We start from the raw sequence: 22,522 nt of genomic DNA on the forward strand, positions 1-22,522 counted from the left end.
ATCCCGGGAATGAATCGAGTGAACAAGCAACTTGTGACAGTAAGTTTCACATAAGAACATAAGAACTAGGAGCAGGAGTAGGCCATCTGGCCCCTCGAGCCTGCTCCGCCATTCAATGAGATCATGGCTGATCTTTTGTGGACTCAGCTCCACTTTCCGGCCCGAACACCATAACCCTTAATCCCTTTATTCTTCAAAAAACTATCTATCGTTATCTTAAAAAAAACATTTAATGAAGGAGCCTCAACTGCTTCACTGGGAAAGGAATTCCATAGATTCACAACCCTTTGGGTGAAGAAGTTCCTCCTAAACTCAGTCCTAAATCTACTTTCCCTTATTTTGAGGCTATGTCCCCTAGTTCTGCTGTCACTCACCAGTGGAAACAACCTGCCTGCATCTATCCTATCTATTCCCTTCATAATTTTAAATGTTTCTATAAGATTCCCCCTCATCCTTCTAAATTCCAATGAGTACAGTCCTAGTCTACTCAACCTCTCCTCATAATCCAACTCCTTCAGATCTGGGATTAACCTAGTGAATCTCCTCTGCACACCCTCTAGTGCCAGTACGTCCTTTCTCAAGTAAGGAGACAGAACTGAACACAATACTCCAGGTGTGGCCTCACTAACGCTAACCAGTTGCAGCATAACCTCCCTAGTCTTAAACTCCATCCCTCTAGCAATGAAGGACAAAATTCCATTCGCTTTCTTAATCACCTGTTGCACCTGTAAACCAACTTTTTGCGACTCATGCAGGAGCACACCCAGGTCTCTCTGCACAGCAGCATGTTTTAATATTTTATCATTTAAATAATAATCCCGTTTGCTGTTATTCCTACCAAAATGGATAACCTCACATTTGTCAACATTGTATTCCATCTACCAGACCCTAGCCCATTCACTTAACCTATCCAAATCCCTCTGCAGACTTCCGATATCCTCTGCACTTTTTGTTTTACCACTCATCTTAGTGTCGTCTGCAAACTTGGACACATTGCCCTTGGTCCCCAACTCCAAATCATCTATGTAAATTGTGAACAATTGTGGGCCCAACACGGATCCCTGAGGGACACCACTAGCTACTGATTGCCAACCAGAGACCAACCATCATTCCCATCTCTCTGGACTGATTTGATTTGACCATATATCCCCTTGTCCTCATCACAACATCCCATGTTGTCCCTATCAAACTCATTCAGACTCTTAAAGTGGGTGGGTGGGGGAGTGGGGTGGGGGGGGGGGGGGGGGGCGGGGGAGACAGTGGTGTGGTGGTAATATCACTGGATTAGTAATCCAGGGGTCCAGTTTTATGGTTTAGGAACACAGGTTCAAAATATACCGCAGCTGGTGGAATTTAAATGAAGTTGATTAACAGATCTAGAATTGAAAGCTAGGCTCGGTAATGGTGGGCCTGAAATTAGCAACAATTGTTATGACAAGGGGGCGAAAGGTTATCCGGGGTGGGCAGGAGTGTGGGGTTGAGGTCACAATCAGATCAGCCACGATCTTATTGAATGGCGGAGCAGGCTCGATGGGCCGAGTGGCCTTCGCCCGTTCCCGATTCGCAAATTCGGAGAATCTCATCTGGTTCACTAATCCTTAACCCGGTCCTGGCCTACACGTGTGATACACCATCAATAATACATGCCGAGTGATAAACGTAACTGAGACTTTAATACACTAAACAGCAAGCCTCCTGCCTCTGGACCCGAACTGGGTCCGGAGTCGGAGACTTGCCACTTTTATACAGAAGCCAGAGGGGAGGAGCCACAGGCGGAGCCAGCCTGGACCAGCCCAGACATGTACAATGCAGCACAATGCATATAATGCAATAACGTGGTTTACCGTAACGTGACTCCAGACCCACAACAAGGCTCTCCGTTGTTGCAATGAGGGATGGGCACTAACCCTTGCCGCCAACATCATCATGCCAATCAAAAGAATAAAAATGATTTACTGAGTTCTCTCTTCTCGAGCGGAGAGAGCTTCAACCTTTCCTTCCAATTCTGCGCTCCCTATTCTCGACACCAGTAAGATTTCAAGGCTCCATTATAAACCTCAAAGATCCAGTGTGGATTCCTGCAACAGGGTTTGGGGTCCCTCTTGCTTACTTTGCAAAAACAGACGGGCCCCAGGGCTTATCAGGTGGCGCGCTGCTTTGTGACACTTTCAATGCCTCCAGTTCCTTCGATTGACTCCCCTCCCCCACCCTCGGCCGCTTGATCTCCCGTGGTGTGAAGGTACCTAGTGAGATTTCATCCCCTCTCATTGTCCCCCAGGCTAAAAATCAGCCTGACTGACGTGACCTTGACTTGAACCCTTGATCCAGACAGTGTGCGTTGTCCCGAGACTGTGTTGCGCCCCAGCAAGTACAGAATTCTTCTCGCTCTCCGAGTGCCTACCTGAGCCACGAATCTTAAATATCAACAGTTATTCCCCATCTTCAAAGTGATGGTGCGAGGAGGGCGTGGGGAAGGGAAGGGAGAGAATAAAGCCCAAACAAGCTGGCATCTTCCCATGCCGGTGCACTGTTTCCTGGTGCTTAGCCAGACACGAGTCCTGCCTGAAACGTGTTTTAGCCAGGCCCGAAGATAAAAGTCTTACACGACAAATGAGCGCATGCCGATATCAATGATGGCCTCCTTTTTGTAATTGGAGCCCAGGAACAAACAGCGATGGAGAAGGAACGGGTACAAACCTGCTCGGAGCCCTAAACACACATTTTTCAAGATGTGAAAAATGGATGGGGTCAAGGGTCAGCGAGCAGGATATGCCAATTCCTCCTGAACGGGACATGTAAGGATAGCCTCTGGTGCACCCATGCCATTAACTCTGGTATATTGATAAGGTGACTTAAGTACAGTGGAACCCTTTTAAGTAGCACCTGGGAACTCAGTGTGAGTGAGTGATTAGTTGGCAGGAGCCAGACAGTCTGCAGTTTGAACACTGCAGTTCCCCGCTTGCCGCCCCCCTCCACAAACACCCCCCTCCCACCCCTCCTCTCCTCCAACACAATCGGCACACACAACCCCTGTCCCTTTCCTTTCCCTTTGCTGCAGGTCTGTGACGATGCATCCCGGACCCCCACCCACCCCCACCAACTGCAGTTCACCCCTCGGCATAGCACCATAGAATCCACAGTGCAGAAGGAGGCCATTCGGCCCATCTAGTCTCCACCAACCCTTGGAAAGAGCACCCTACTTAAGCCCACGCCTCCACCCTGTCCCCGTAACCCAGTAACCCCCAGCTAACCTTTCTTGGGCACGAAGGGGCAATTTAGCGCGGCCAATCTACCTAACCTGCACATCTTTCGGGACTTGTGGGAGGAAACCGGAGCACCCGGAGGAAACCCACGCACAACAGGGGGAGAACATGCAGACCCCGCACAGACAGTGACCCCATCCGGGAATCAAACCTGTGACCCTGGAGCTGTGAAGCAACTGTGCTAACCACTATGCTAACCACTACCAGTGAATGCACATTTACACATGGGTCAAGTGCAGTCGAGGGTGTCCCATTAAATAGGGCAGAATTGTACGCCCCCCCCCCCACCCCCACAGGGTGGGATGGAATGTGGGTGGGTCCTAAATGTGGCACAATGGCTGTGATACCAGACCTGCCCTGGATTGACCCAGGAGAGGCTATTCCCCGCCTCCATTGCCAACTGCGATCAAATATATTCCTGGAGATCTCATCACATGACCTGCGCCACGCTCCGGCCATTAGTCGGCCAACACATCCATCCTCAGGACGCACGGCCTTCCAACGCCAATCGCAAAGCAATAAGACTCATTCCACAATTGGATGATGTTTGACTGTCAACCAAACAGCCTTTTTACATCTGGTAAAGAGAAATGTTCAAAAAACATTTTGATACACGATGTTCTTTCAACATCCCAATGATTTTTCTCCAGCGCCGCACGCGGCAGTGTCCTGGACATTGATCTTCAATTCCTGGAGACTCCAGGCCAATCCTGGAGGGTTGGCAATAGTATTCCAGCCGGGCAGACTGGTAACTGGGCAAGGTGGGGGTGGGCCTCCTTTTCGGAAATCCTGGTGTGGACTGCGGGCCCCACACCAAGGGAATTCTCCCTTCCCCTCACCCCAGCTTCCCCTCAACCCCTCACTCTTATGGCTCAAGCCCCTAATCCCCTCGCCCAGGCCTGCCAACCTGGTCCTGGCGAGACCCTAGACTCACCTTTCTCCCCGGGCGTCAATGGGGTTTCCTTGTTGGGGCTGCCTGAAGTTCCAATAGTGGCCACGGCTCCCGGTGGCGCAGCTTAGGCCAGAGAGCTGCTGGCCCTCTGCTCGGCCGACAGATCCCGGACGCGGAACTTCCCTGAAGATGGTATAAGGCCCAACGGCCATTAAATGGATGTGGGGCCAGCCAACCAAGTGGAGGAGGGTTCGTCACCAATGTTTATGTTGGAGGGCGATGGAAGCCCCGTCCCCTGCAGAATATTTAGCTCAAAGAGTATTGAGGAAGGGAGGGACCAGCAAGCGGAACTAAACCCCAGCGGAGAATAGTTGAAGACAGGGAGATGAAAACAGGCCACTTTTTTAAGAGGAATCCTGGAACAATTAGACCTTGCCTTTCTACATTCTAAAGGACTCCAACTAAAATTCTTAACTAATAGGAAATAGAAACGTTTAGCCCCTCAGGTTTCTTCACTTAAATCATGCTCGATCTCTACCTTAGCTCCATCAACCAAATTTGGTTCATTGATGTTTCCACAGACTACTGGATTCCTGGACTGTTAGCCAAACCTCAATATGTAAGGTACAGACAGCAGATTTCCTTCCCTAAAGGGCATTAGCGAACCAGCTGTTTTTTTGTACGACAATTGCCAATGGTCAATATTAGATTTTTAATTCTAGATTTTTACTCAATTCATTGGCCGTAGTGGGATTCGAACCCGGGTCCTCAGAATCCCACAGTCTCTGGATTACTAGTTTAGTGACAATGCCAAGCGGAGAGGCCAAACATAGTCTGGGTGACCGCTTAGTGGAACTCCTCCGTTTTTCTTTAACGCTGGCTTGTTTATCCCTTCAAGTTCCATTCAGTCGGTTGCGATCCAGCCATTTATTCCTCACCTGGACACAACCTTTGTCTCCTTACTATACCCATTACCACTCTCTTTGGCTTTTGCATCATCAAATCTTCAGTTAAAGTCAATCTCTCCTGCCCTCCACCCTATCACACACCTTCACTTGAGTTCTTACTTTTATTTCCTTCTAAACGGGGCTGGTTTAGCACAGGGCTAAATCGCTGGCTGTGAAAGCAGACCAAGGCAAGCCAGCAGCACGGGTTCAATTCCCGTACCAGCCTCCCCGAACAGGTGCCGGAATGTGGCGACTAGGGGCTTTTCACAGTAACTCCATTTGAAGCCTACTCGTGACAATAAGCGATTTTCATTCTCGTTCTTCAGTTCGGATGGAAGGTCAGTAACCTGAACAGTTATCGCTGTTTCTCTCCACAGATACTGCCATGGGGAGACGGTGGCATGGACGGTGGTGTGGTGGTGTTGGTGGCGTGGTGCCATGGGACCAGTAATCCAACACCCAAGCTAATGCTCTGGGGAGATAGGTTCAAATCTCCATCACAGCAGCTGGGGTAATGGTGACCATGAAACCATCGCAGGTGAGGAAATCTGCCACCCTTAACCGGTCTGGCCTACATGTGACCCGAGACCCACACAGCGGTGCGGTTAACTCTTAACTAAATACTCACACCAGCGGGAAAATAGGAGTGAATCCCATTGCCGCTAAGGAAGACCCCGACTTGCCACTCAACGGCACTTAGAAAAGACTTTACCCGCAATCAGATTTTCAGTGCCATTCAGTGGCGTACTGGGGTTCTCGTTGGACCTGCGAATGGAGGGACCTAACCACTCTGACAGATCCCGCTCCTCTGAGACCAGAGCACCTTCTTTAAAGGGCGCCCCAATCTCAGACTACTGCTGCAGCACTCCCCCGGCAGATCGTCAACAAGGCCCTCCCCAAATTGCTAGCAAGGGCCCTACCCTCAGTCTCCCTCTAGCACTCCCATCACTCCCCCCCATCCACTCCTTCAGCTCCCCCTTCACCCCCGCCCCCATCCACTCCTTCAGCAACCCCCCCCCCCCAATTCTCTCCTTCAGGCCCAGCCCCTTGGCAGTGCACACCTTGCAGTCTGAGGGGTTGCAAGGGGTTAAGTACACTCGCTACAAATGCCTCTAGGGTGCAAAGAGGCATCCTTCATGGGACGTAGGGGTCACTGAGACCTGTGCTGGGCCAGAGGGGCTCAGATTGAAGGTCTTTTCTGTGGGATGGGAGTCGTTTGGCTGTTCGTCCCATCTGCAGCCTTTAACACCTTTAAACAGGCGGTCAGTAGCTTAAAAATACAGTCCTGTGATAATAAAATGGAAGTGTGCCCATCTGTACCCGAAACCCTTTAAATAATCTGTCACTATGCCACAATCAAAGATCTGTGAGATGAAGAGAAAAGTATTTATTTAATGTGGGGGAATCTTTGAAATGTTTTTTTACAGTCAATTTCATTGTCCTTTAATGTTTTCTGGCCTGTTTGTATTCCTAGAAGACTAAAAGCTTTGAACTGCATTGTTTACAGTCAATTTCATGGACTATTGTCTTTTACAAGCTTCCTAATTGACAGGTCCAGGCAGTTTCAAAGAAAGGTGAATCCCAGCTATTTTCTTGGTTGACAATTCAATGGAGTGACGGAGATGCTGTTGGCAATGCTGTCTTTCAGATAAGGTGTTGCCTACTCTGTCAAGTAAAAGATACCTTGGTGACATTAGAAGAAAAACAGCAATGTTTTGGTCAATATTTATAAGAACAAAGAACAAAGAAAATTACAGCACAGGAACAGGCCCTTTTGCCCTCCCAGCCTGCGCCGATCCAGATCCTTTATCTAAACCTGTCCCCTATTTTCCAAGGTCTACTTCCCTTTGTTCCCCGCCCGTTCATATACCTGTCTAGATGCATTTTAAATGATGCTATCGTGCCCGCCTCTACCACCTCCGCTGGCAAAGCGTTCCAGGCACCCACCACCCTCTGCGTAAAAAACTTTCCATGCACATCTCCCTTAAACTTTCCCCTTCTCACTTTGAAATCATGACCCCTTGTAATTGACACCCCCAATCTTGGAAAAAGCTTGTTGCTATCCACCCTGTCCATATCTCATAATTTTGTAGACCTCAATCAGGTCCCCCCTCAACCTCCGTCTTTCCAACAAAAACAATCCTAATCTACTCAACCTTTTTTCATAGCTAGCACCCTCCATACCAGGCAACATCCTGGTGAACCTCCTCTGCACCCTCTCCAAAGCATCCATATATCAGGGGAGGCAGTAGCTTAATGGTATTTTCACTGGACGAGCAATCCCGTGGTCCAGGGCAATTCAGGGGGAAGCACGGTAGCATAGTGGTTAGCATAGTTGCTTCACAGCTCCAGGGTCCCAGGTTCGATTCCTGGCTTGGGTCACTGTCTGTGCGGAGTCTGCACGTTCTCCCCGTGTCTGCGTGGGTTTCCTCCGGGGGCTCCGGTTTCCTCCCACAGTCCAAAGATGTGCGGGTTAGGTGGATTGGCCGTGATAAATTGCCCTTAGTGTCCAAAATATGTTAAGTTGGAGTTACTGGGTTACGCGGATAGGGTTGATACGTGGGCTTGGATAGGGTGCTCTTTGTAAGGGCCGGTGCAGACTCGATGGGCCGAATGGCCACCTTTTGCACTGTAAATTCTATGATTTTATGATTCTATGACTGCTCTGAATTCCACTGTGGTGGATGGTGAAATATGAATACAATAAAAGAATCTGGGATTGAGAGTCTGACAATGACCATGAAACCATCATCGACTGTTGTGAGAACCCACCTGGTTCTTTAATGGGGAATCTGTAGGCCTGGCCGACATGGGAGCCAGGATCCACAGCAATGTGACTGACTCTTAAATGCCCCTCGGAAATGACTGGCAAACCATTCAATTCAAGGGCAATTAGGGATGGGTAATAAATGTTGACCCAGCCGGTGACACCTGCAGCCTGTGGAATTAAAAGTAACATGACCAAAATAAAGATCAGGCTATGCAGCGGTCAAGAACATCTCATTGCCATTTGTGGGAGCTTCCTGTGCACAAATTGAATGCCATGCCATGCTCCCTGGCAGCATTAGCACTGCCACTGCACTTAATTTGACCTTGAAGATTTGTGCAATCCCGCTTGAGGTTCAGAAAGACACTCCTGGAGTTGCATAACGCAGCATGAGACCATTGGGCCCATTGTGTGCCTGGGGAACTCTGATAGGGCTATCCCATATATATAGATCCCATTCCCCAAAGTCCTGGAAATTTATCCTTTTCCGTGTATATTTTTATTTCTCATTTTTGTTTGTCTGTGGGTGTCTTCTGGTTACCAACCCTCCTGACAGTGTGGGCATTTCCACCTTATTTGCCCAATCAGGACCCCTTTAAAATTCTGAACACCTCTATTAAATCTTTCCCTTCCCATTCCCTGCTCGGAGGAGAGAAATCCCAGCTTTCCCACATGAACTGAAGTCCCCCACCCCAGGGACCATTCCGGTAAATCTCCTTCCGCACCCTCTCCAAGGACTTGACGTCCTTCCTAAATCCTGGAGCCCAGAAATGGACGGGATGCTCCAGCCGGTGCCCAGCCTCAGCCCTTCCTTTATTTAAAAGAAAGAATGTTCACCCTAAAAGATACGCCCTGGGACAAGGAGAGAAAACGTACAATCCCCCCCCCCCCCTCCTCAAAGAAACACTAAGCTTGAGGGTTGTGCCTGTACATGTGAAAGGCAGCAAGAGTTAATAAAATAGCCCAGTCCATGCATCATAAAAGCAGGGCACATATGGGGTTAAGCTACTTAAGTAAACACGTAAGAATGCACTTTTTTTTCTTAATACAAAAAAAAATGGCACGGTGCGAAGGTAGAACAACACTGTCAATAAGACATGCTTGTGTGAGAGGGGGCGTGAGGCTGGGTTAATACAAAACACTTATGAGTTCTCTGTTCCTTCAGGACACAAATTCCAAACAAATTTTACCTGCAAGTCCTTGCCCCAACCTGCCACGCGCTTGCAGCAAGTGCCAGAACATTGAAGCGATTTTTTTTTTTTAATCACTTCGAATATTTACATTGAAAATCCTGTTAAATAAACCTGGCATTACAAAATCAGCTGTGAGCACGGAGAGAGCTTTGCCTATTCTTTCCTCCCCTTCCACAAGACGAGTGGTAACATCATCATTGGGCACTTGTTGAAGATGTTGAATAGGGCCGCGCGTCTCGAAGAAAGGATGGCGCAGGAGTTAAGTGTTAGCTTGTGGCTGGTTAGGTAATCTACACTTGACAACATCACATTTAGCTTCAGGTTGAATAGAAGGGGAAGGCATTTGCCCGCAATTCATTCTCCAGCTGAACCTTGCCAAATTCCAAACTGGTTTCTCCTTAGGATTGTTATGTCTGGCCCAGTTGCAAAAGGATTTCAACAACAACAAAAAAAATAACATTTTTATATTCTTTTTCGCAGCCAGCTGAAGGGGGAGGTGGCGAAACTCGCTACCCCTCAGCCCACTGGAACCCCTCGTTCAGCATTTCGCTCCAGCATCATTTATTCCCCTGTGACACAATCAGGAAATAAAACTCTCAGGCAGAAAATGGATCACGGCTGTCTTCAGTTAATAAAGATTTGGGGGTTTCCACCTGGTGTATATGAGAAGATGGAGGCCCAACATGTATGTTGACATGGCATCTCAGACTCGCTGCATGCAACATGCATGTTGCCACAGCATATCAAACTCCCTGCGTGTAACATGCATGTTGCCACAGCATACCAAACTCCCTGTGTGATCACTCGAAGATCTTGACGACAAGGACACCAACGTCAGACTACTGTTCATAGACTACAGCTCTGCCTTCACCCCTATAAGACTAATAACCAAACTCTGCAATCTTGGACTTGACCCCTCCCTGTGCAGCTGGATCCTTGACTTCCTTATCAACAGACCGCAATCTGTCAGGATAGGTAACAGCACCCCCTCCACAATAGTCCTCAACACCGGGCCCTGCAAGGATGTATGCTCAGTCCTCTACTGTACTCCCTATACACACATGACTGTGTGGCAACATTTAACTCCAATTCAATCTATAAGTTTGCAGATGATACGACTGTGGTGGGTCGTATCACAAACAACAACGAGTCAGACTACAGGAGGGAGATAAATCACTTGGTTGCATGGTGCACCGAAAACAACCTCTCTCTAAATGTCAACAAAACCAAGGAACTGATCATCGACTTCAGGAAGCGCATCATGACATACACTACATCTACATCAATGGCTCCCAAGTGGAGTTAGTTGATAGCTTTAAGTCCCTGGGGGTCACCCTCACCAACATTCTGTCCTGGTCCACTCACGTTGATGCAACAGTCAAGAAAGCCCAACAACGTCTCTACTTCCTACGGAAGCTAAAGAAATTTGGCATGTCTGCATCGACTCTCACAAACTTCTACAGATGTGCCATAGAGAGCATCCTATCCGGCTGCATCATAGCCTGGTATGGCAACTGCTCTGCCCAAGATCACAAGAAACTGCAGAGTGCGGTGAACTCAGCCCAACCCATCACACAAGCTTGCCACCCTCACATTGATTCTGTCTACACCTCCCGCTGCCTCAGGAAGGCAGACAGCATTATCAGAGACCCCTCCCACCCAGGCATTGCCCTCTTCCAGACCCTTCCATCAGGCAGAAGGTACAGAAGTCTGAAGACTCGCACATCCAGACATAGGAACAGCTTCTTCCCCACAGCTACAGGACTCCTCAACGACTCCCCCTCGGACTGATCTGTTCCCTGCAAGAATACTATTCACGATGCCCCATGCTGCTCTTGCTCGTGTATTTGCTTTGTTTAGCCCTTGTTCCGCACTGTAACCAATCACTATTTATTAATGTACTATTTGTCAATGTACTTTGTCGATTATTGTTTTTGTCTACTATGTACGTACTGTGTACTTTCCCTTGGCCGCAGAAAAATACTTTTCACTGTACTTTGGTACATGTGACAATAAATCAATCAATCAATCAATCAACTATAACACGCCAGCATGTGTCTTGTGCATGTTCCCTGCTTTTTTCCAGTACACACACCCTTTGCGGTGCTCCTTGAGACTGAGTGACCAGGTTTTTAGTTATCTATTATCATATCTCCTTGTGTATCCCAATGTCGAATTCTGTCTGATTACATTACCACCTTGGGATGGTCAATCAATGAAATTTGTTACTCTTCCCTTCCTGAAGTCAATACCTCATACTCTAATACAATTCTAAACCTGCCTCCTTCTGGTCACTATCATTGCTTGGCACTGAGTGTTAAAAAAAAACATAGAACATAGAACAGTACAGCACAGAACAGGCCCTTGATGTTGTGCCGAGCAATGATCACCCTACTCAAACCCACCCGATACCCGTAACCCAACAAACCCCCCCCCCCCTTACTTTTTAGGACACTACGGACAATTTAGCATGGCCAATCCACCTAACCCGCACATCTTTGGACTGTGGGAGGAAACCGGAGCACCCGGAGGAAACCCACGCACACACGGGGAGGACGTGCAGACTCCACACAGACAGTGACCCAGCCGGGAATCGAACCTGGGACCCTGGAGCTGTGAAGCATTTATGCTAACCACCATGCTACCGTGCTGCCCACTGCCGTGATGGCCTCTTGGAGCCTTGAGAGGGGAGCATAGTAAACAACACTGTTGCTGCCTTTAATTAACATCTTTGAATGAAAGCAGAATACTGCAGATGCTCGAAACCTGAAATAAAAACAGAAAATACCGGGAAAAAGGAAGCAGGTCTGGCAGCAATTGCAGAGGGAGGAACACGGTTAACTGGTCCAATATGACACTTCTTCAGACCTCCTCCTTCCAAAGAAGAGTAGTATTGGACTCAAAATATTAACACTGTTTCTCTCTCCACAGGTGCTGGCAGGTCCGCTGAGTTTCTTCCGCACTTTCGGCTTTTATTCTAGATCCCTGCTCGCTTTATTTTCCGTTGTGATCCCTGCGTAACTTGAGGGAGAAAACCGGAGCACCCAGGCGAAACCCACACAGTCCTGAAAGACGTGTTGTTAGGCGAATTGGACATTCTGAATTCTCCCTCTGTCTACCCGAACAGGCGCCGGAATGTGGCGACTAGGGGATTTTCACAGTAACGTCATTGCAGTGAGAATGTTGCCAGGGCTAGAAAAGTATCGCTATGAGGAGAGATTGGATAGGTTGGGGTTATTTTCCTTGGAACTAAGAAGGGTGACTTAATTGAGGTGTACAAATTATGAGGAGAAAAGATAGAGTGGACAGGATAAAATTGTTTCCCTTGGTGGAGAATTCTAGAACCAGGGGACATAGATTCAAGAAAAGTGTCAGAAGGTGTAGAGGGGATATGAGGAAGAACGTTTTTGCGCAGAGGGTTAGTGGAATTCGCTGCCCGAGTTGGTGGTGTAGACAGAGACCCTAAGCTCTTTTAAAAGGTACCTGGATCTGCACCTTAAGTGCTCCGAGCTACAGGGCTATGGACCGGGTGCAGGAAGGTGGGATTAGAAAGGGCTAATTGGTGTCCTCGGGCTAGCATGGACATGATGGGCCGAAGGGCCTCCTTCTGTGCTGTAACTTTTCTATGATTCTATAAGATAGGGCGTAAAGGAACACCACTTTTGTGTGTCTTGGAGAGCTCTAGCACATGCCCAGCAAATATTTTATTAGCTTACTTCTAGACAAGGTTGGCTGGTCATGTCGAGCACCAGGTCAAATGGATACAAATTTGGATCCGACACTAAGCATGGCTTGTCGTCAGGCTTGTTGAGGATGACTATTCCCATCCTTTGTCAGGTTTACTGATGTGTATTTCTGGCTTGGTCTTCAGGCCTTGCAAGACACATGTGTTGCATGTGGAAATCAGACCGGGTGTACAGAATCCTACGATATGTGACGCTTGTTCAACTCGGCGCTACTTTCAAGCACTCGACATCTTCAGTGGACGCTGGTTGTTGGCGGGAAAGTTGGGAGTAGAGTTTGAAATCAGCACGCGCCTCTTCCTCACTGAATTGGGATGGAGGCACACCAAAATTGAAACCACATGCAAGAGCAAACTCCTCACTTTCCGGATCACTTGGAGACTGATTATCTTGGACTGAGATGAAGAGGAATCTCTTTACTCAAAGAGTTGTGAATCTTTGGAATTCTCTACCCCGGAGGGTTCCACACCCGTTGTGAGTATTCAAGGCTGCCAGAGACATATTGTTGATCTCTCAGCAAATCCAGTAATGTGGGGAGCAGGCAGGAAAGTGGGGTTGAGGCAGAAGGTCAGCCATTCAGGGGACCGGCACAGACATGATGGGCTGAATGGCCACCTTCTGTGCTGTAATAATACTGTGACTCTGTGCTGAGTGACGGAGTAGACTCATAAAATCCGCCCCTGCTCTTGTATCTTATCCCCCCTTTAATTAATGGGACTGGTGACAGCGCCAGGGGGAGATCGGCGTTCCTGCTCCCAATTAGTCCAGTACTGCAGCTGACATCAGTTTGAAACAGGTAGGTGTCCGGCTCATGACAGCTCATTTTAACATGCAGTTTGAGGTCTTGAGCGATAAAGAGGGCCCATAGGAACATACGGACTCACAAACTAGGGTTAGGAGTAGGCCTTTTGACCTCCCACGCCTGCGCCGCAGTCTGATCAGATCTGTTGGTGGCCAGAATTCTACTTTCCTGCCCGCCCCCTCTACATCCCTTGACTCCTGTGGGAACTGAGAGTCAAGCCCCTGCTGCTAGTTTAGGTAGGAACTGGTCTGGGCAGCAAACTTTCAAAGGGGGAGATGAACAAGTTCCTAAGAGGCCCAGCATCCGTCAAGGCCTGGGTATCCTCGCTGCCGCCTGGTGAGCAGAACAATAAACACTGCTGGAACTTAGAATCCCGGGACTATAAGAATAGTATTTGGCCATTCAGCCTTTCATACCCCTTGTCCTGCCAACCAATCACGTTCATGATTTATTTATATGTCAACTGCATCTATCCACCTCTGTTGCAGTTCCCTCAATACCCTTACCAGTCTTACAGTTTTCAACTGACATATTTTTCGGACAGGAGGCAGTTTCATATTTGAACTATGCACTGAATTCATGAAACTATTATTCAAGGGCCAGTTCGAGCACGATTTAGAGCAGCCCAGGGCTGACTCATTTTACAATCAAAGCCTTGGCCCCTGAACCCTTCTCCCATGACAGCTGCCATTATATAGAAACATACATAGAAAAGAGAAGCTGGAGGAGGCCATTCGGCCCTTTGAGCCTGCTCCACCATTCATTATGATCATGGCTGACCATCAAGTTCAATACCCTGAACCTGCTTTCCCCCCAATATCCCTTTAGCCCCAAGAGCTATATCTAATCCCTTCTTGAAATCACACAACATTTTGGCCTCAACTACCTTCTGTGGTAGTGAATTCCACAGGTTCACCACTCTCTGGGTGAAGAAATTTCTCCTCACCTCAGGTAAAAGGTTTACCCCTCATCCTCAAACTATGATTCCTAGTTTAAACTCCCCCCACCATTGGGAACATTCTTTCAGAATCTACAGTCTAATCCTGTTAGAATTTTCTAAATTTAAAGGGCAGCACGGTGGCGCAGTGGGTTAGCCCTGTTGCCTCACAGCACCGAGGTCCCAGGTTCGATCCCGGCCCTGGGTCACTGGCCGTGTGGAGTTTGCACATTCTCCACGTGTTTGTATGGGTTTTGCCCCCACAGCCCAAAGATGTGCAGGTTAGGTGGATTGGCCACGCTAAATTGACCCTTAATTCCCGTACCAGCCTCCCTGGACAGGCGCCGGAATGTGGCGACTAGGGGCTTTTCACAGTAACTTAATTGAAGCCTACTCGTGACAATAAGCGATTTTCATTTCATTTCATTTCATTTCAATTGGAAAAAATGAATTGGGTACTCTAAAAAATAAAAAATAAAGAATTTTCTAAGTTTCTGTGAGACCCCCTCTCACTCTTCTAAACTCCAATGAATATAATCCTAACCGACTTAGTCTCTCCTCATATGACAGTCCCACCATCCCAGGAATCAGCCTGGTAAACCTTCACTGCACTCCCTCCATAGCAAGAACATCCTTCCTTAGATAAGGACACCAAAACTGCTCACAATACTCCAGGTGTGGCCTCACCAATGCCCTATATAATTGCAATAAAACATCTCCATTCCTGTCCACAAATCCTCTCGCCCTGAAGCCCAACACATCGTTCGCCTTCTTTACTGCCTGCTTTACCTGTGTGCTTACTTTCAGCGACTGATGCACGAGGACACCAAGGTCTTTCTGAGTTCCACCTCTCTAAATTTACACCCATTCAAATAATAATCTGCCTTCCTATTTTTGCTGCCGAAGCAGATAACCTCACATTTATCCACATTATACTGTCATGCATGTACCCACTCACTCAGCCTGTCCAGATCCCGCTGAAGCATCTCTGCGTCCCTCCTCACAGCTCACTCTCCCATCCAACTTGATATCATTTACAAATTTGGAGATAATGCATTTAGCTCCCTTGTCCAAAGCATTAATATATAATGTAAACAGTTGGGGACACAGCACAGATTCCTGTGGTACCTACCTAATCACTGCCAGCCAATCAGAAAAAGATCTATTTCTTCCAACTTTTTGCTTTCTGTCTGCTAACCAGCTTTCTATCCATCGTAAGACATGACCCCTAATCCCATGCGCTATAACTTTACATAGTAATCTGTTATGTGAGACCTTGTCGAAAGCCTTCTGAAAGCTTAAATAAACGACATCCACTGGTTCTCATTGGTCAACTCTACTAAGTACAGCTTCAAAGAATTCCAGTTGATTTGTCAAGCATGATTTCCCTTTCGTAAATCCATGTTGACTTTGATTACACCACTGCTTTCCAAATGCTGTGCTATGAAATCCTTGATAATGAACCCCAGTAACTTCCCTACTGCCGACATTGGGCTCACTGGTCTATAATGATTGCTGTAAAAACCCATCTGGTTCGCTAATGCCCTTTAGGGAAGGAAATCTGCCGTCCTTACCTAGTCTGGCCTACATGTGACTCCAGATCCACAGCAATGTGGTTCACACTTAACTAGCCTCTGAAATAACCTAGCAAACCACTCAGTTCAAGGGAAATTAGGGATGGGTAACAAATGCTGGGCGTTCCAGCGGCACCCACGCCCCGTGAAAGAATAAAATAAAAATCTGTGACCTTTACCCCTTGACCCTTCATACCTTTGGATAATAAAAGTCTATCAATCTCAGATTTAAAATTAACAATTGGCCTAATATCCACTGTTGTCCAAATGTCCGCCTTTTGCATGTAGAAATATTTCCTAACTGAAGGCCAGGCTGTAACTTTTAAGTCTAAGACTCCCCGACCACAAAGATACTATTCCACATCCGGCGAGCTGTATTTGAATGCTTGTGAGGAAGAGAGAGCTCAATTGCTTCTGTCCAGAGGAGGCACAGGCCTCAAACCGGCTCTAACTCCTGAACTGCCGGTATTGGCGTCGGCCTCTAAAAGTTTCAATTTGGCCCGCTCCAGCGAAACAAAGCTGTTGTGTTCGTGTCGTACCTTTTGTGACATTAGTCGATCCCAAGTCCCAAGATAGCAAGCTCTCAGAAAAAGCAAGGAGATAAATACGTTCATAAGATATAGGAGCAGAATTAGGCCATTTGGCCCATCGTGTCTGCACCGCCAATCTATCATGGCTGCTATGTTCCTCATCTGCTACCGACAATGTTACAGGCCAAGAGCTGCATTGCAAAATCAGCCAGAGCATCTCCTCCCTAGAACACATGACCTCGGAGCGGGAGTCGGCAATTTAGCCTCCCGAGCCTAACACCCTCAATGTGATCATGGCTGATCCCATCCTGGCCACAACTCTACCGTCCTGCTCGTTCTCCATAACCCTTCAACCCATTACCAATTAAAAATCTGTCTAACTCCTGCTTAAATTTACTCACTGTCCCAGCATCCTCCACACTCTGGGGTAGTGAATTCCACAGATTCATAACCCTTTGGGAGAAGTAGTTTTTCCCCAACTCTGTTTTGAATTTGCTATCCCTTATTCTAAGATCATGACCTCTCGTTTTCGAAAGCCCCACAAGAGGAAGCATCAGCTCCACGTCTACTTTGTCTACTTTATCCATACGTTTTAGCATCTTGTATACCTCTATTAGATCTCCCTTCATTCTTCTAAACTCTAGAAAGTATCGGCCTAAACTGTTCAATCTCTCCTCATACGACAAAATCTCTGCAATCAACCCAGTGAACCTTCTCTGAACTGCCTCCAAGGCCACTACATCTTTCCTCAAATAAAGGGACCAAAACTGTGCCCAATACTCCAGGTGCGATCTCGCCAATGCCTTGTCCAGTTGTAACAACACTTCCTTACCTTTATACTCTATTCCTTTTGCTACAAATACCAACATTCCATTTTCTTTCCTTATTAGCACAGGGTTAAATCGCTGGCTTTTAAAGCAGATCAAGGCAGGCCAGCAGCACAGTGCAATTCCCGTGCCAGCCTCCCCGAACAGGCGCCGGAATGTGGCGACTAGGGGCTTTTCACAGTAACTTCATTTGAAGCCTACTTGTGACAATAAGCGATTTTCATGTCATTATCTGCTGCACCTACACGCTCATTTTCTGTGACTCATGCACGAGGACGTCCAGATCCCTCTACATCGGAGCTCCCTGAAGTCTCTCCCCATTCAGATCATAAGTTGCCAACTCATTTTTCCTCCCAAAATGCATGACCTCACACTTATCCATGTTAAACTTCACATTTTGGTCCATTCTCCTAACCCATTTATTCCCATTTGTAAGGTTCTTATTTCCTCATTGCAGCTTACTGTCCCACCTATTTTTGTGGCTTTCCAGATAATCTGTGTTTTTTGAGTGGTATTGGTTGAGGGGTACAGGTTGGAGAATTCCACCAGCCACTCTTAAATTAAAAAAAAATTGAAATATCGAAATATTGGCACAAAATTTGGTTTAGCTCACTCGGCTAAATCGCTGGCTTTTAAAGCAGACCAAGCAGGCCAGCAGCACGGTTCGATTCCCGTACCAGCCTCCCCGGACAGGTGCCGGAACGTGGCGACTAGGGGCTTTTCACAGTAACTTCATTGAAGCCTACTCGCGACAATAAGCGATTTTCATTTCATTTTCAAATCTTTTGTGTCCACCTGAGGCATTCTCCATTTAACATCACAGTACCGCCTCCTGTGATATCTTCAGCATCTTCACTGGCTCTTTTTTAAAGCTAACAACCATTTTTTGTTTAGAAAGTATAAAGTAACAATCTTGAGATGTTTAAATTGCCAACCAATCGTGCACATCTCTAATCAGAAATCTCAAGGAGTAATCCAGTAAACTAGTAATCCCAGTCTCAGGTGTGGGGAAACGGGTTCAAATCCCACACTGGCGGCTGGTGGAACAGGCCCTTCGGCCCTCCAAGCCTGTGCCGATCATGATGCCCGAACTAAATACAAAATCTTCTGCCCTAACTCGCTCCATGTGCCTCTATTTCCTCCCTATTCATGTATCCATCCAGATGCCTCTTAAATGTTGCTGATGTGCCTGCTTCCACCACATCCTCTGGCAGCACGATCCAGGCACCCACCACGGTCTGTGTGAAAATCTTACCCTGCCCATCTCCCTTAAACATTCCCCCCTCTGTGCCCCCTTGTACTTGATACATCCACCCTTGGAAAAAGCCTCTGACTATCCACCCTGTCGATGCCTCTCATCATTTTGTAGACCTCTGTCAGGTCTCTCCTCAGCCCCCATCTTTCCAGTGAAAATAATCCTAGTTTATTTAACCTCCCTCATAGCCAATGCCCTCGAGACCCGACAAAGTCCCACCGCTGACAGGCCTTTCCCGCCGGCGTGGTTTGAACCACCTCTGGTACCGGCGGGATTGGCGGCGCGGGCGGGCTCCAGGGTCCTGCAGGGCGATCTGACCCCGGGGGGGGTGCCCCCATGGTGGCCTGGCCCGCGATCCGATCCCACCGATCGGCGGGCGGGACTGTGCCGTTGGGGCACTCTTTTTCTTCCGCCCACCATGGCCTTCACCATGGCGGGGGCGAAAGAGACCCCCTCCCCTGCGCATGCGCCGGTATGATGTCAGCAGCCGGCGAAGATCTTTCGGCCCTGGCTGGCGGGCCGCCAAAGGCCGTTCGCGCCAGCTGGCGGAGCGGGAGCCACTCCGGCGCGGGCCTAGCCCCTAAAGGTGTGGAGAATTCCGCACCTTTGGGGAGGCCCGACACCGGAGTGGTTCACGCCACTCCATCCCGCTGGGACCTCCCGTCCCGCCGGGTAGGGGAGAATCCCGGCCATGATTTCCCATCTCCTGTACTCAATGTCCTGGCTGATGAAGGCAAGCATGCCATATGCCTTCTTAATCACTTTGGCCGCCTGTGTTGCCACTTTTAGAGAACTGTGGACCTGTCTGCACAGATCCCTCTGTATGTTAATGTTACGAAGGGTTCTACCATTTACAGTATAATTCATACCAAAACGCATTACATCGCATTTGTCCGGATTAAACTCCATTTGCCATTTCTGTGCCCAAAGTCTGCAATCTATCTATGTCCTGTTGTATCGTCGGACAATCCTCGGCACTATCAGCAACTCCGCTATTCTTTATGTCATCCGCAAACTTACTAATCAGACTGCCGACATTTTCCTCCAGATATTTATATATACTACAAACAACAGAGGTCCCAGCACTGATCCCTGTGGAACACCACTAGCTACTGATCTCCATTCTGAAAAAACACCCTTCCACCGCTACTCTCTGTCTTCTATAACCAAGCCAGTTCTGTATCCATCCAGCCCACCCTGAATCCCATGCGATTTTAGTTTTTGTACCAGTCTAACATGTGGAACCTTGTCAAACACCTTGCTAGAGTCTATATAAACTACATCCACAACCCTTTCCTCATCAATTTTCTTTGTCACCTCTTCAAAAGCTCAATCAAGTTGGTGAGACAAGACCTTCCCCGTACAAAACCATGCTGCCCGTCACAAACTAGTCCATTTTTCTCAAAATATGCATATGCCCTGTCCCACAGTACCTGAGCAATTAATTTTATCAAGGAACTGGAATTGAAAAAAAATGATGACCATGAAGATATCATCGGTGTCCTATCTGGTTCGTTAATGGCCTTTCGTGAAGGAAATCTGCTGTCCTTACCTGAACTGGCCTACATGTGACTCCAGGTCCACTCTTAAAGTGTTCTCCAGGGACACTGTTGGCCTTTTCAGTGATGCGCACGTTCCAGGGTCTTTCTGATCATTCTTGGGGCATGGGCCGTCGCTGACATGGCCCTTGAACTGAGTTGGTTTTCTCAGCCTTTTCAGAGTCAACCACATTGCTGTGGGTCTGGAGTCGTGTGTAGGTCAGGCCAGGTGAGGATGGCAGATTTCCTTCCTTGAAGGACCAGCTGGGTTATCATTCAAATTCCCCATTTTAACTGAGTTATAGTTTCATCGTCTGCAGTGGCCGGATTCGAACCCGAGTCCCCAGAGCATTACTCTGGGTCCCTGGATTACCAGCTGGATGACTCGTCCAGGGAGAATGCCACTACGCCACTGCCTGCCGCGCCGCCCGAGGTTCAAGAAGGCGTTCTCACCACCACTCTCTCAAGGGCAATTAGGGACGGGTAATAAATGCTGGCCTAGCTAGTGACACCCACATCCCGTAAGGGAATCTTTCAAAATGAACAAATGTTTTTAAAAATATTCATCATAAGCAGGAGTGGCTCTTTAAGAACAATGCCTCAGTGACCAATATGGGACTCGATCCAATGATATAGAATTCTGCTTTGGGATGACGAGCAGAAGAGTTATCTATACATACCTGCAGCCAACTGTATAATTTTCCCAAATACTGCCAACCCAGAAATCTGGATGTGGAAGCATCCTGGACTGATTTAAATGTTTCTTCAGCTGCTTCCCTTGGATGGCCCGTTTCCTCTGAATTATTTAACACTGGTGTAAATTTACTGAACTCCCATGCTTTCTAATAAAGTGCAGATGGTCGGGCTGTAACATCAGACCTTCCACCGAGTGCTCAAAACATGTCTCCCTAAAGTACAAATGTTTTCCAGCAATCGTACCGCGGGGGGAACCGTTTTACTTTCTGTTTTCTTGAAATCTTTTTCACATTGAGATCTCCTCCTGCTTCCCCGATCCCTCTACGCGTCACACTGAATTCTGGAAGATCACAGAACCCTGGGATGGTTACAGCCCAGGAGGCCATTTGGCCTCCCGTCTTGGTGCCAGCTCTCTGCAAGAGCAATTCGCCTGGTGCCAATCCCCTGCTTTGTTTCCCTGTAGCCCGGCAAATTGTTTCCTTTGCAGATAATGATCCGATTCCCTTGAATCGGCCTCTGCCAGGCACTCTCAGGCAGCGCATTCCAAATCCTGTCACTCACTTGATAAAAAAACATTTTTCCTCATGTTGCCTGGCTTCTTTTGCCATTTACCCTAAATCTGTTCGCCCTTGTTCTCCTGCGATGGGAGCGGTTTCTCCCTATCTACACTTCACAGATCCGTCATGCCAAATAACACCCCGATAAAATCTCCTCCCAACCTCTCTACTCCAAGGAGAGCTTATCCAATCTATCCACGGAACTGAGGTTCTTTATCCCTGCAACTATTGACGTGAACCTTTTCTACATCCTCGCCAATGCCTTCACGTCCTTCTTTAAAGGGCAATGCCCAGAACTGGACACAATGTTCCTTTTGAGGCCGATTCAGCGTCTGAAATTAGACAAACGGACTCCCCAGCCTATCTGCCCGTCTGATTGTTCAGCTCACAATCAGGGTAGGTGGCACAGAGGGAGGGTGAAATTTGCATAGAGGATGATGGAACAAGCTGATTAGGCGTTGGGGGTACAGAACCTGAGTATCGCTGAGAAAAGAGACACACTGTCAAAACTTTTCATCTTGAACTCACCAGGGCAGCTCACCAGATAAGGTAACAGTAGAGGAAACAGACATTTATATCTCATAAGAAGAGAATGCTGATTGAACTGTCCAATCGCGGAATAACATCTAATGTTGCAGACAGACAGAAGGAGCATGTCCACGCATTGCACCTTTTTCAATTAGATAAAAGTTTGGGGTACTGCCACTCTATGATATTTCCTATGCCAAAGCCTGGACCAATCAGAATCACCCTGCTTAGTTTGAATTTGAACAAAAGCTTGGCAGTTAACTCTTCTCTGCTTCACCATGGCAACGCCTCTACCAATCAGAGTCCCTTTGCCAACCGATCAGCACTCTTCCCAAACAGTGTAAATTGTTGCTCCCTTTCTTGGTGGTTCGCCTTGGGTAGCTGTTCTGGTGAAAAGCTTCAATACCATCTCCCTTTTTCCAGCAATAAATTGAATGGAAGACACCAGAAGAAAGGTTGAGTTGGAAAGATAG

The 22,522-nt window shown here is 47.7% G+C and overlaps 1 protein-coding gene across 1 annotated transcript in view; it reads right to left on the reverse strand.

Annotated features, from left to right (window-relative positions):
• wnt6b (wingless-type MMTV integration site family, member 6b) overlaps positions 1 to 22,522 on the reverse strand; it is a 126,027-nt gene that overhangs the window by 22,119 nt on the left and 81,386 nt on the right. The gene's annotated exons all lie outside the window — the stretch shown is intronic.

This window comes from Scyliorhinus canicula, chromosome 2 (genome assembly GCF_902713615.1).
Source record: "Scyliorhinus canicula chromosome 2, sScyCan1.1, whole genome shotgun sequence".
NCBI classification, from domain to species: domain Eukaryota; kingdom Metazoa; phylum Chordata; class Chondrichthyes; order Carcharhiniformes; family Scyliorhinidae; genus Scyliorhinus; species Scyliorhinus canicula.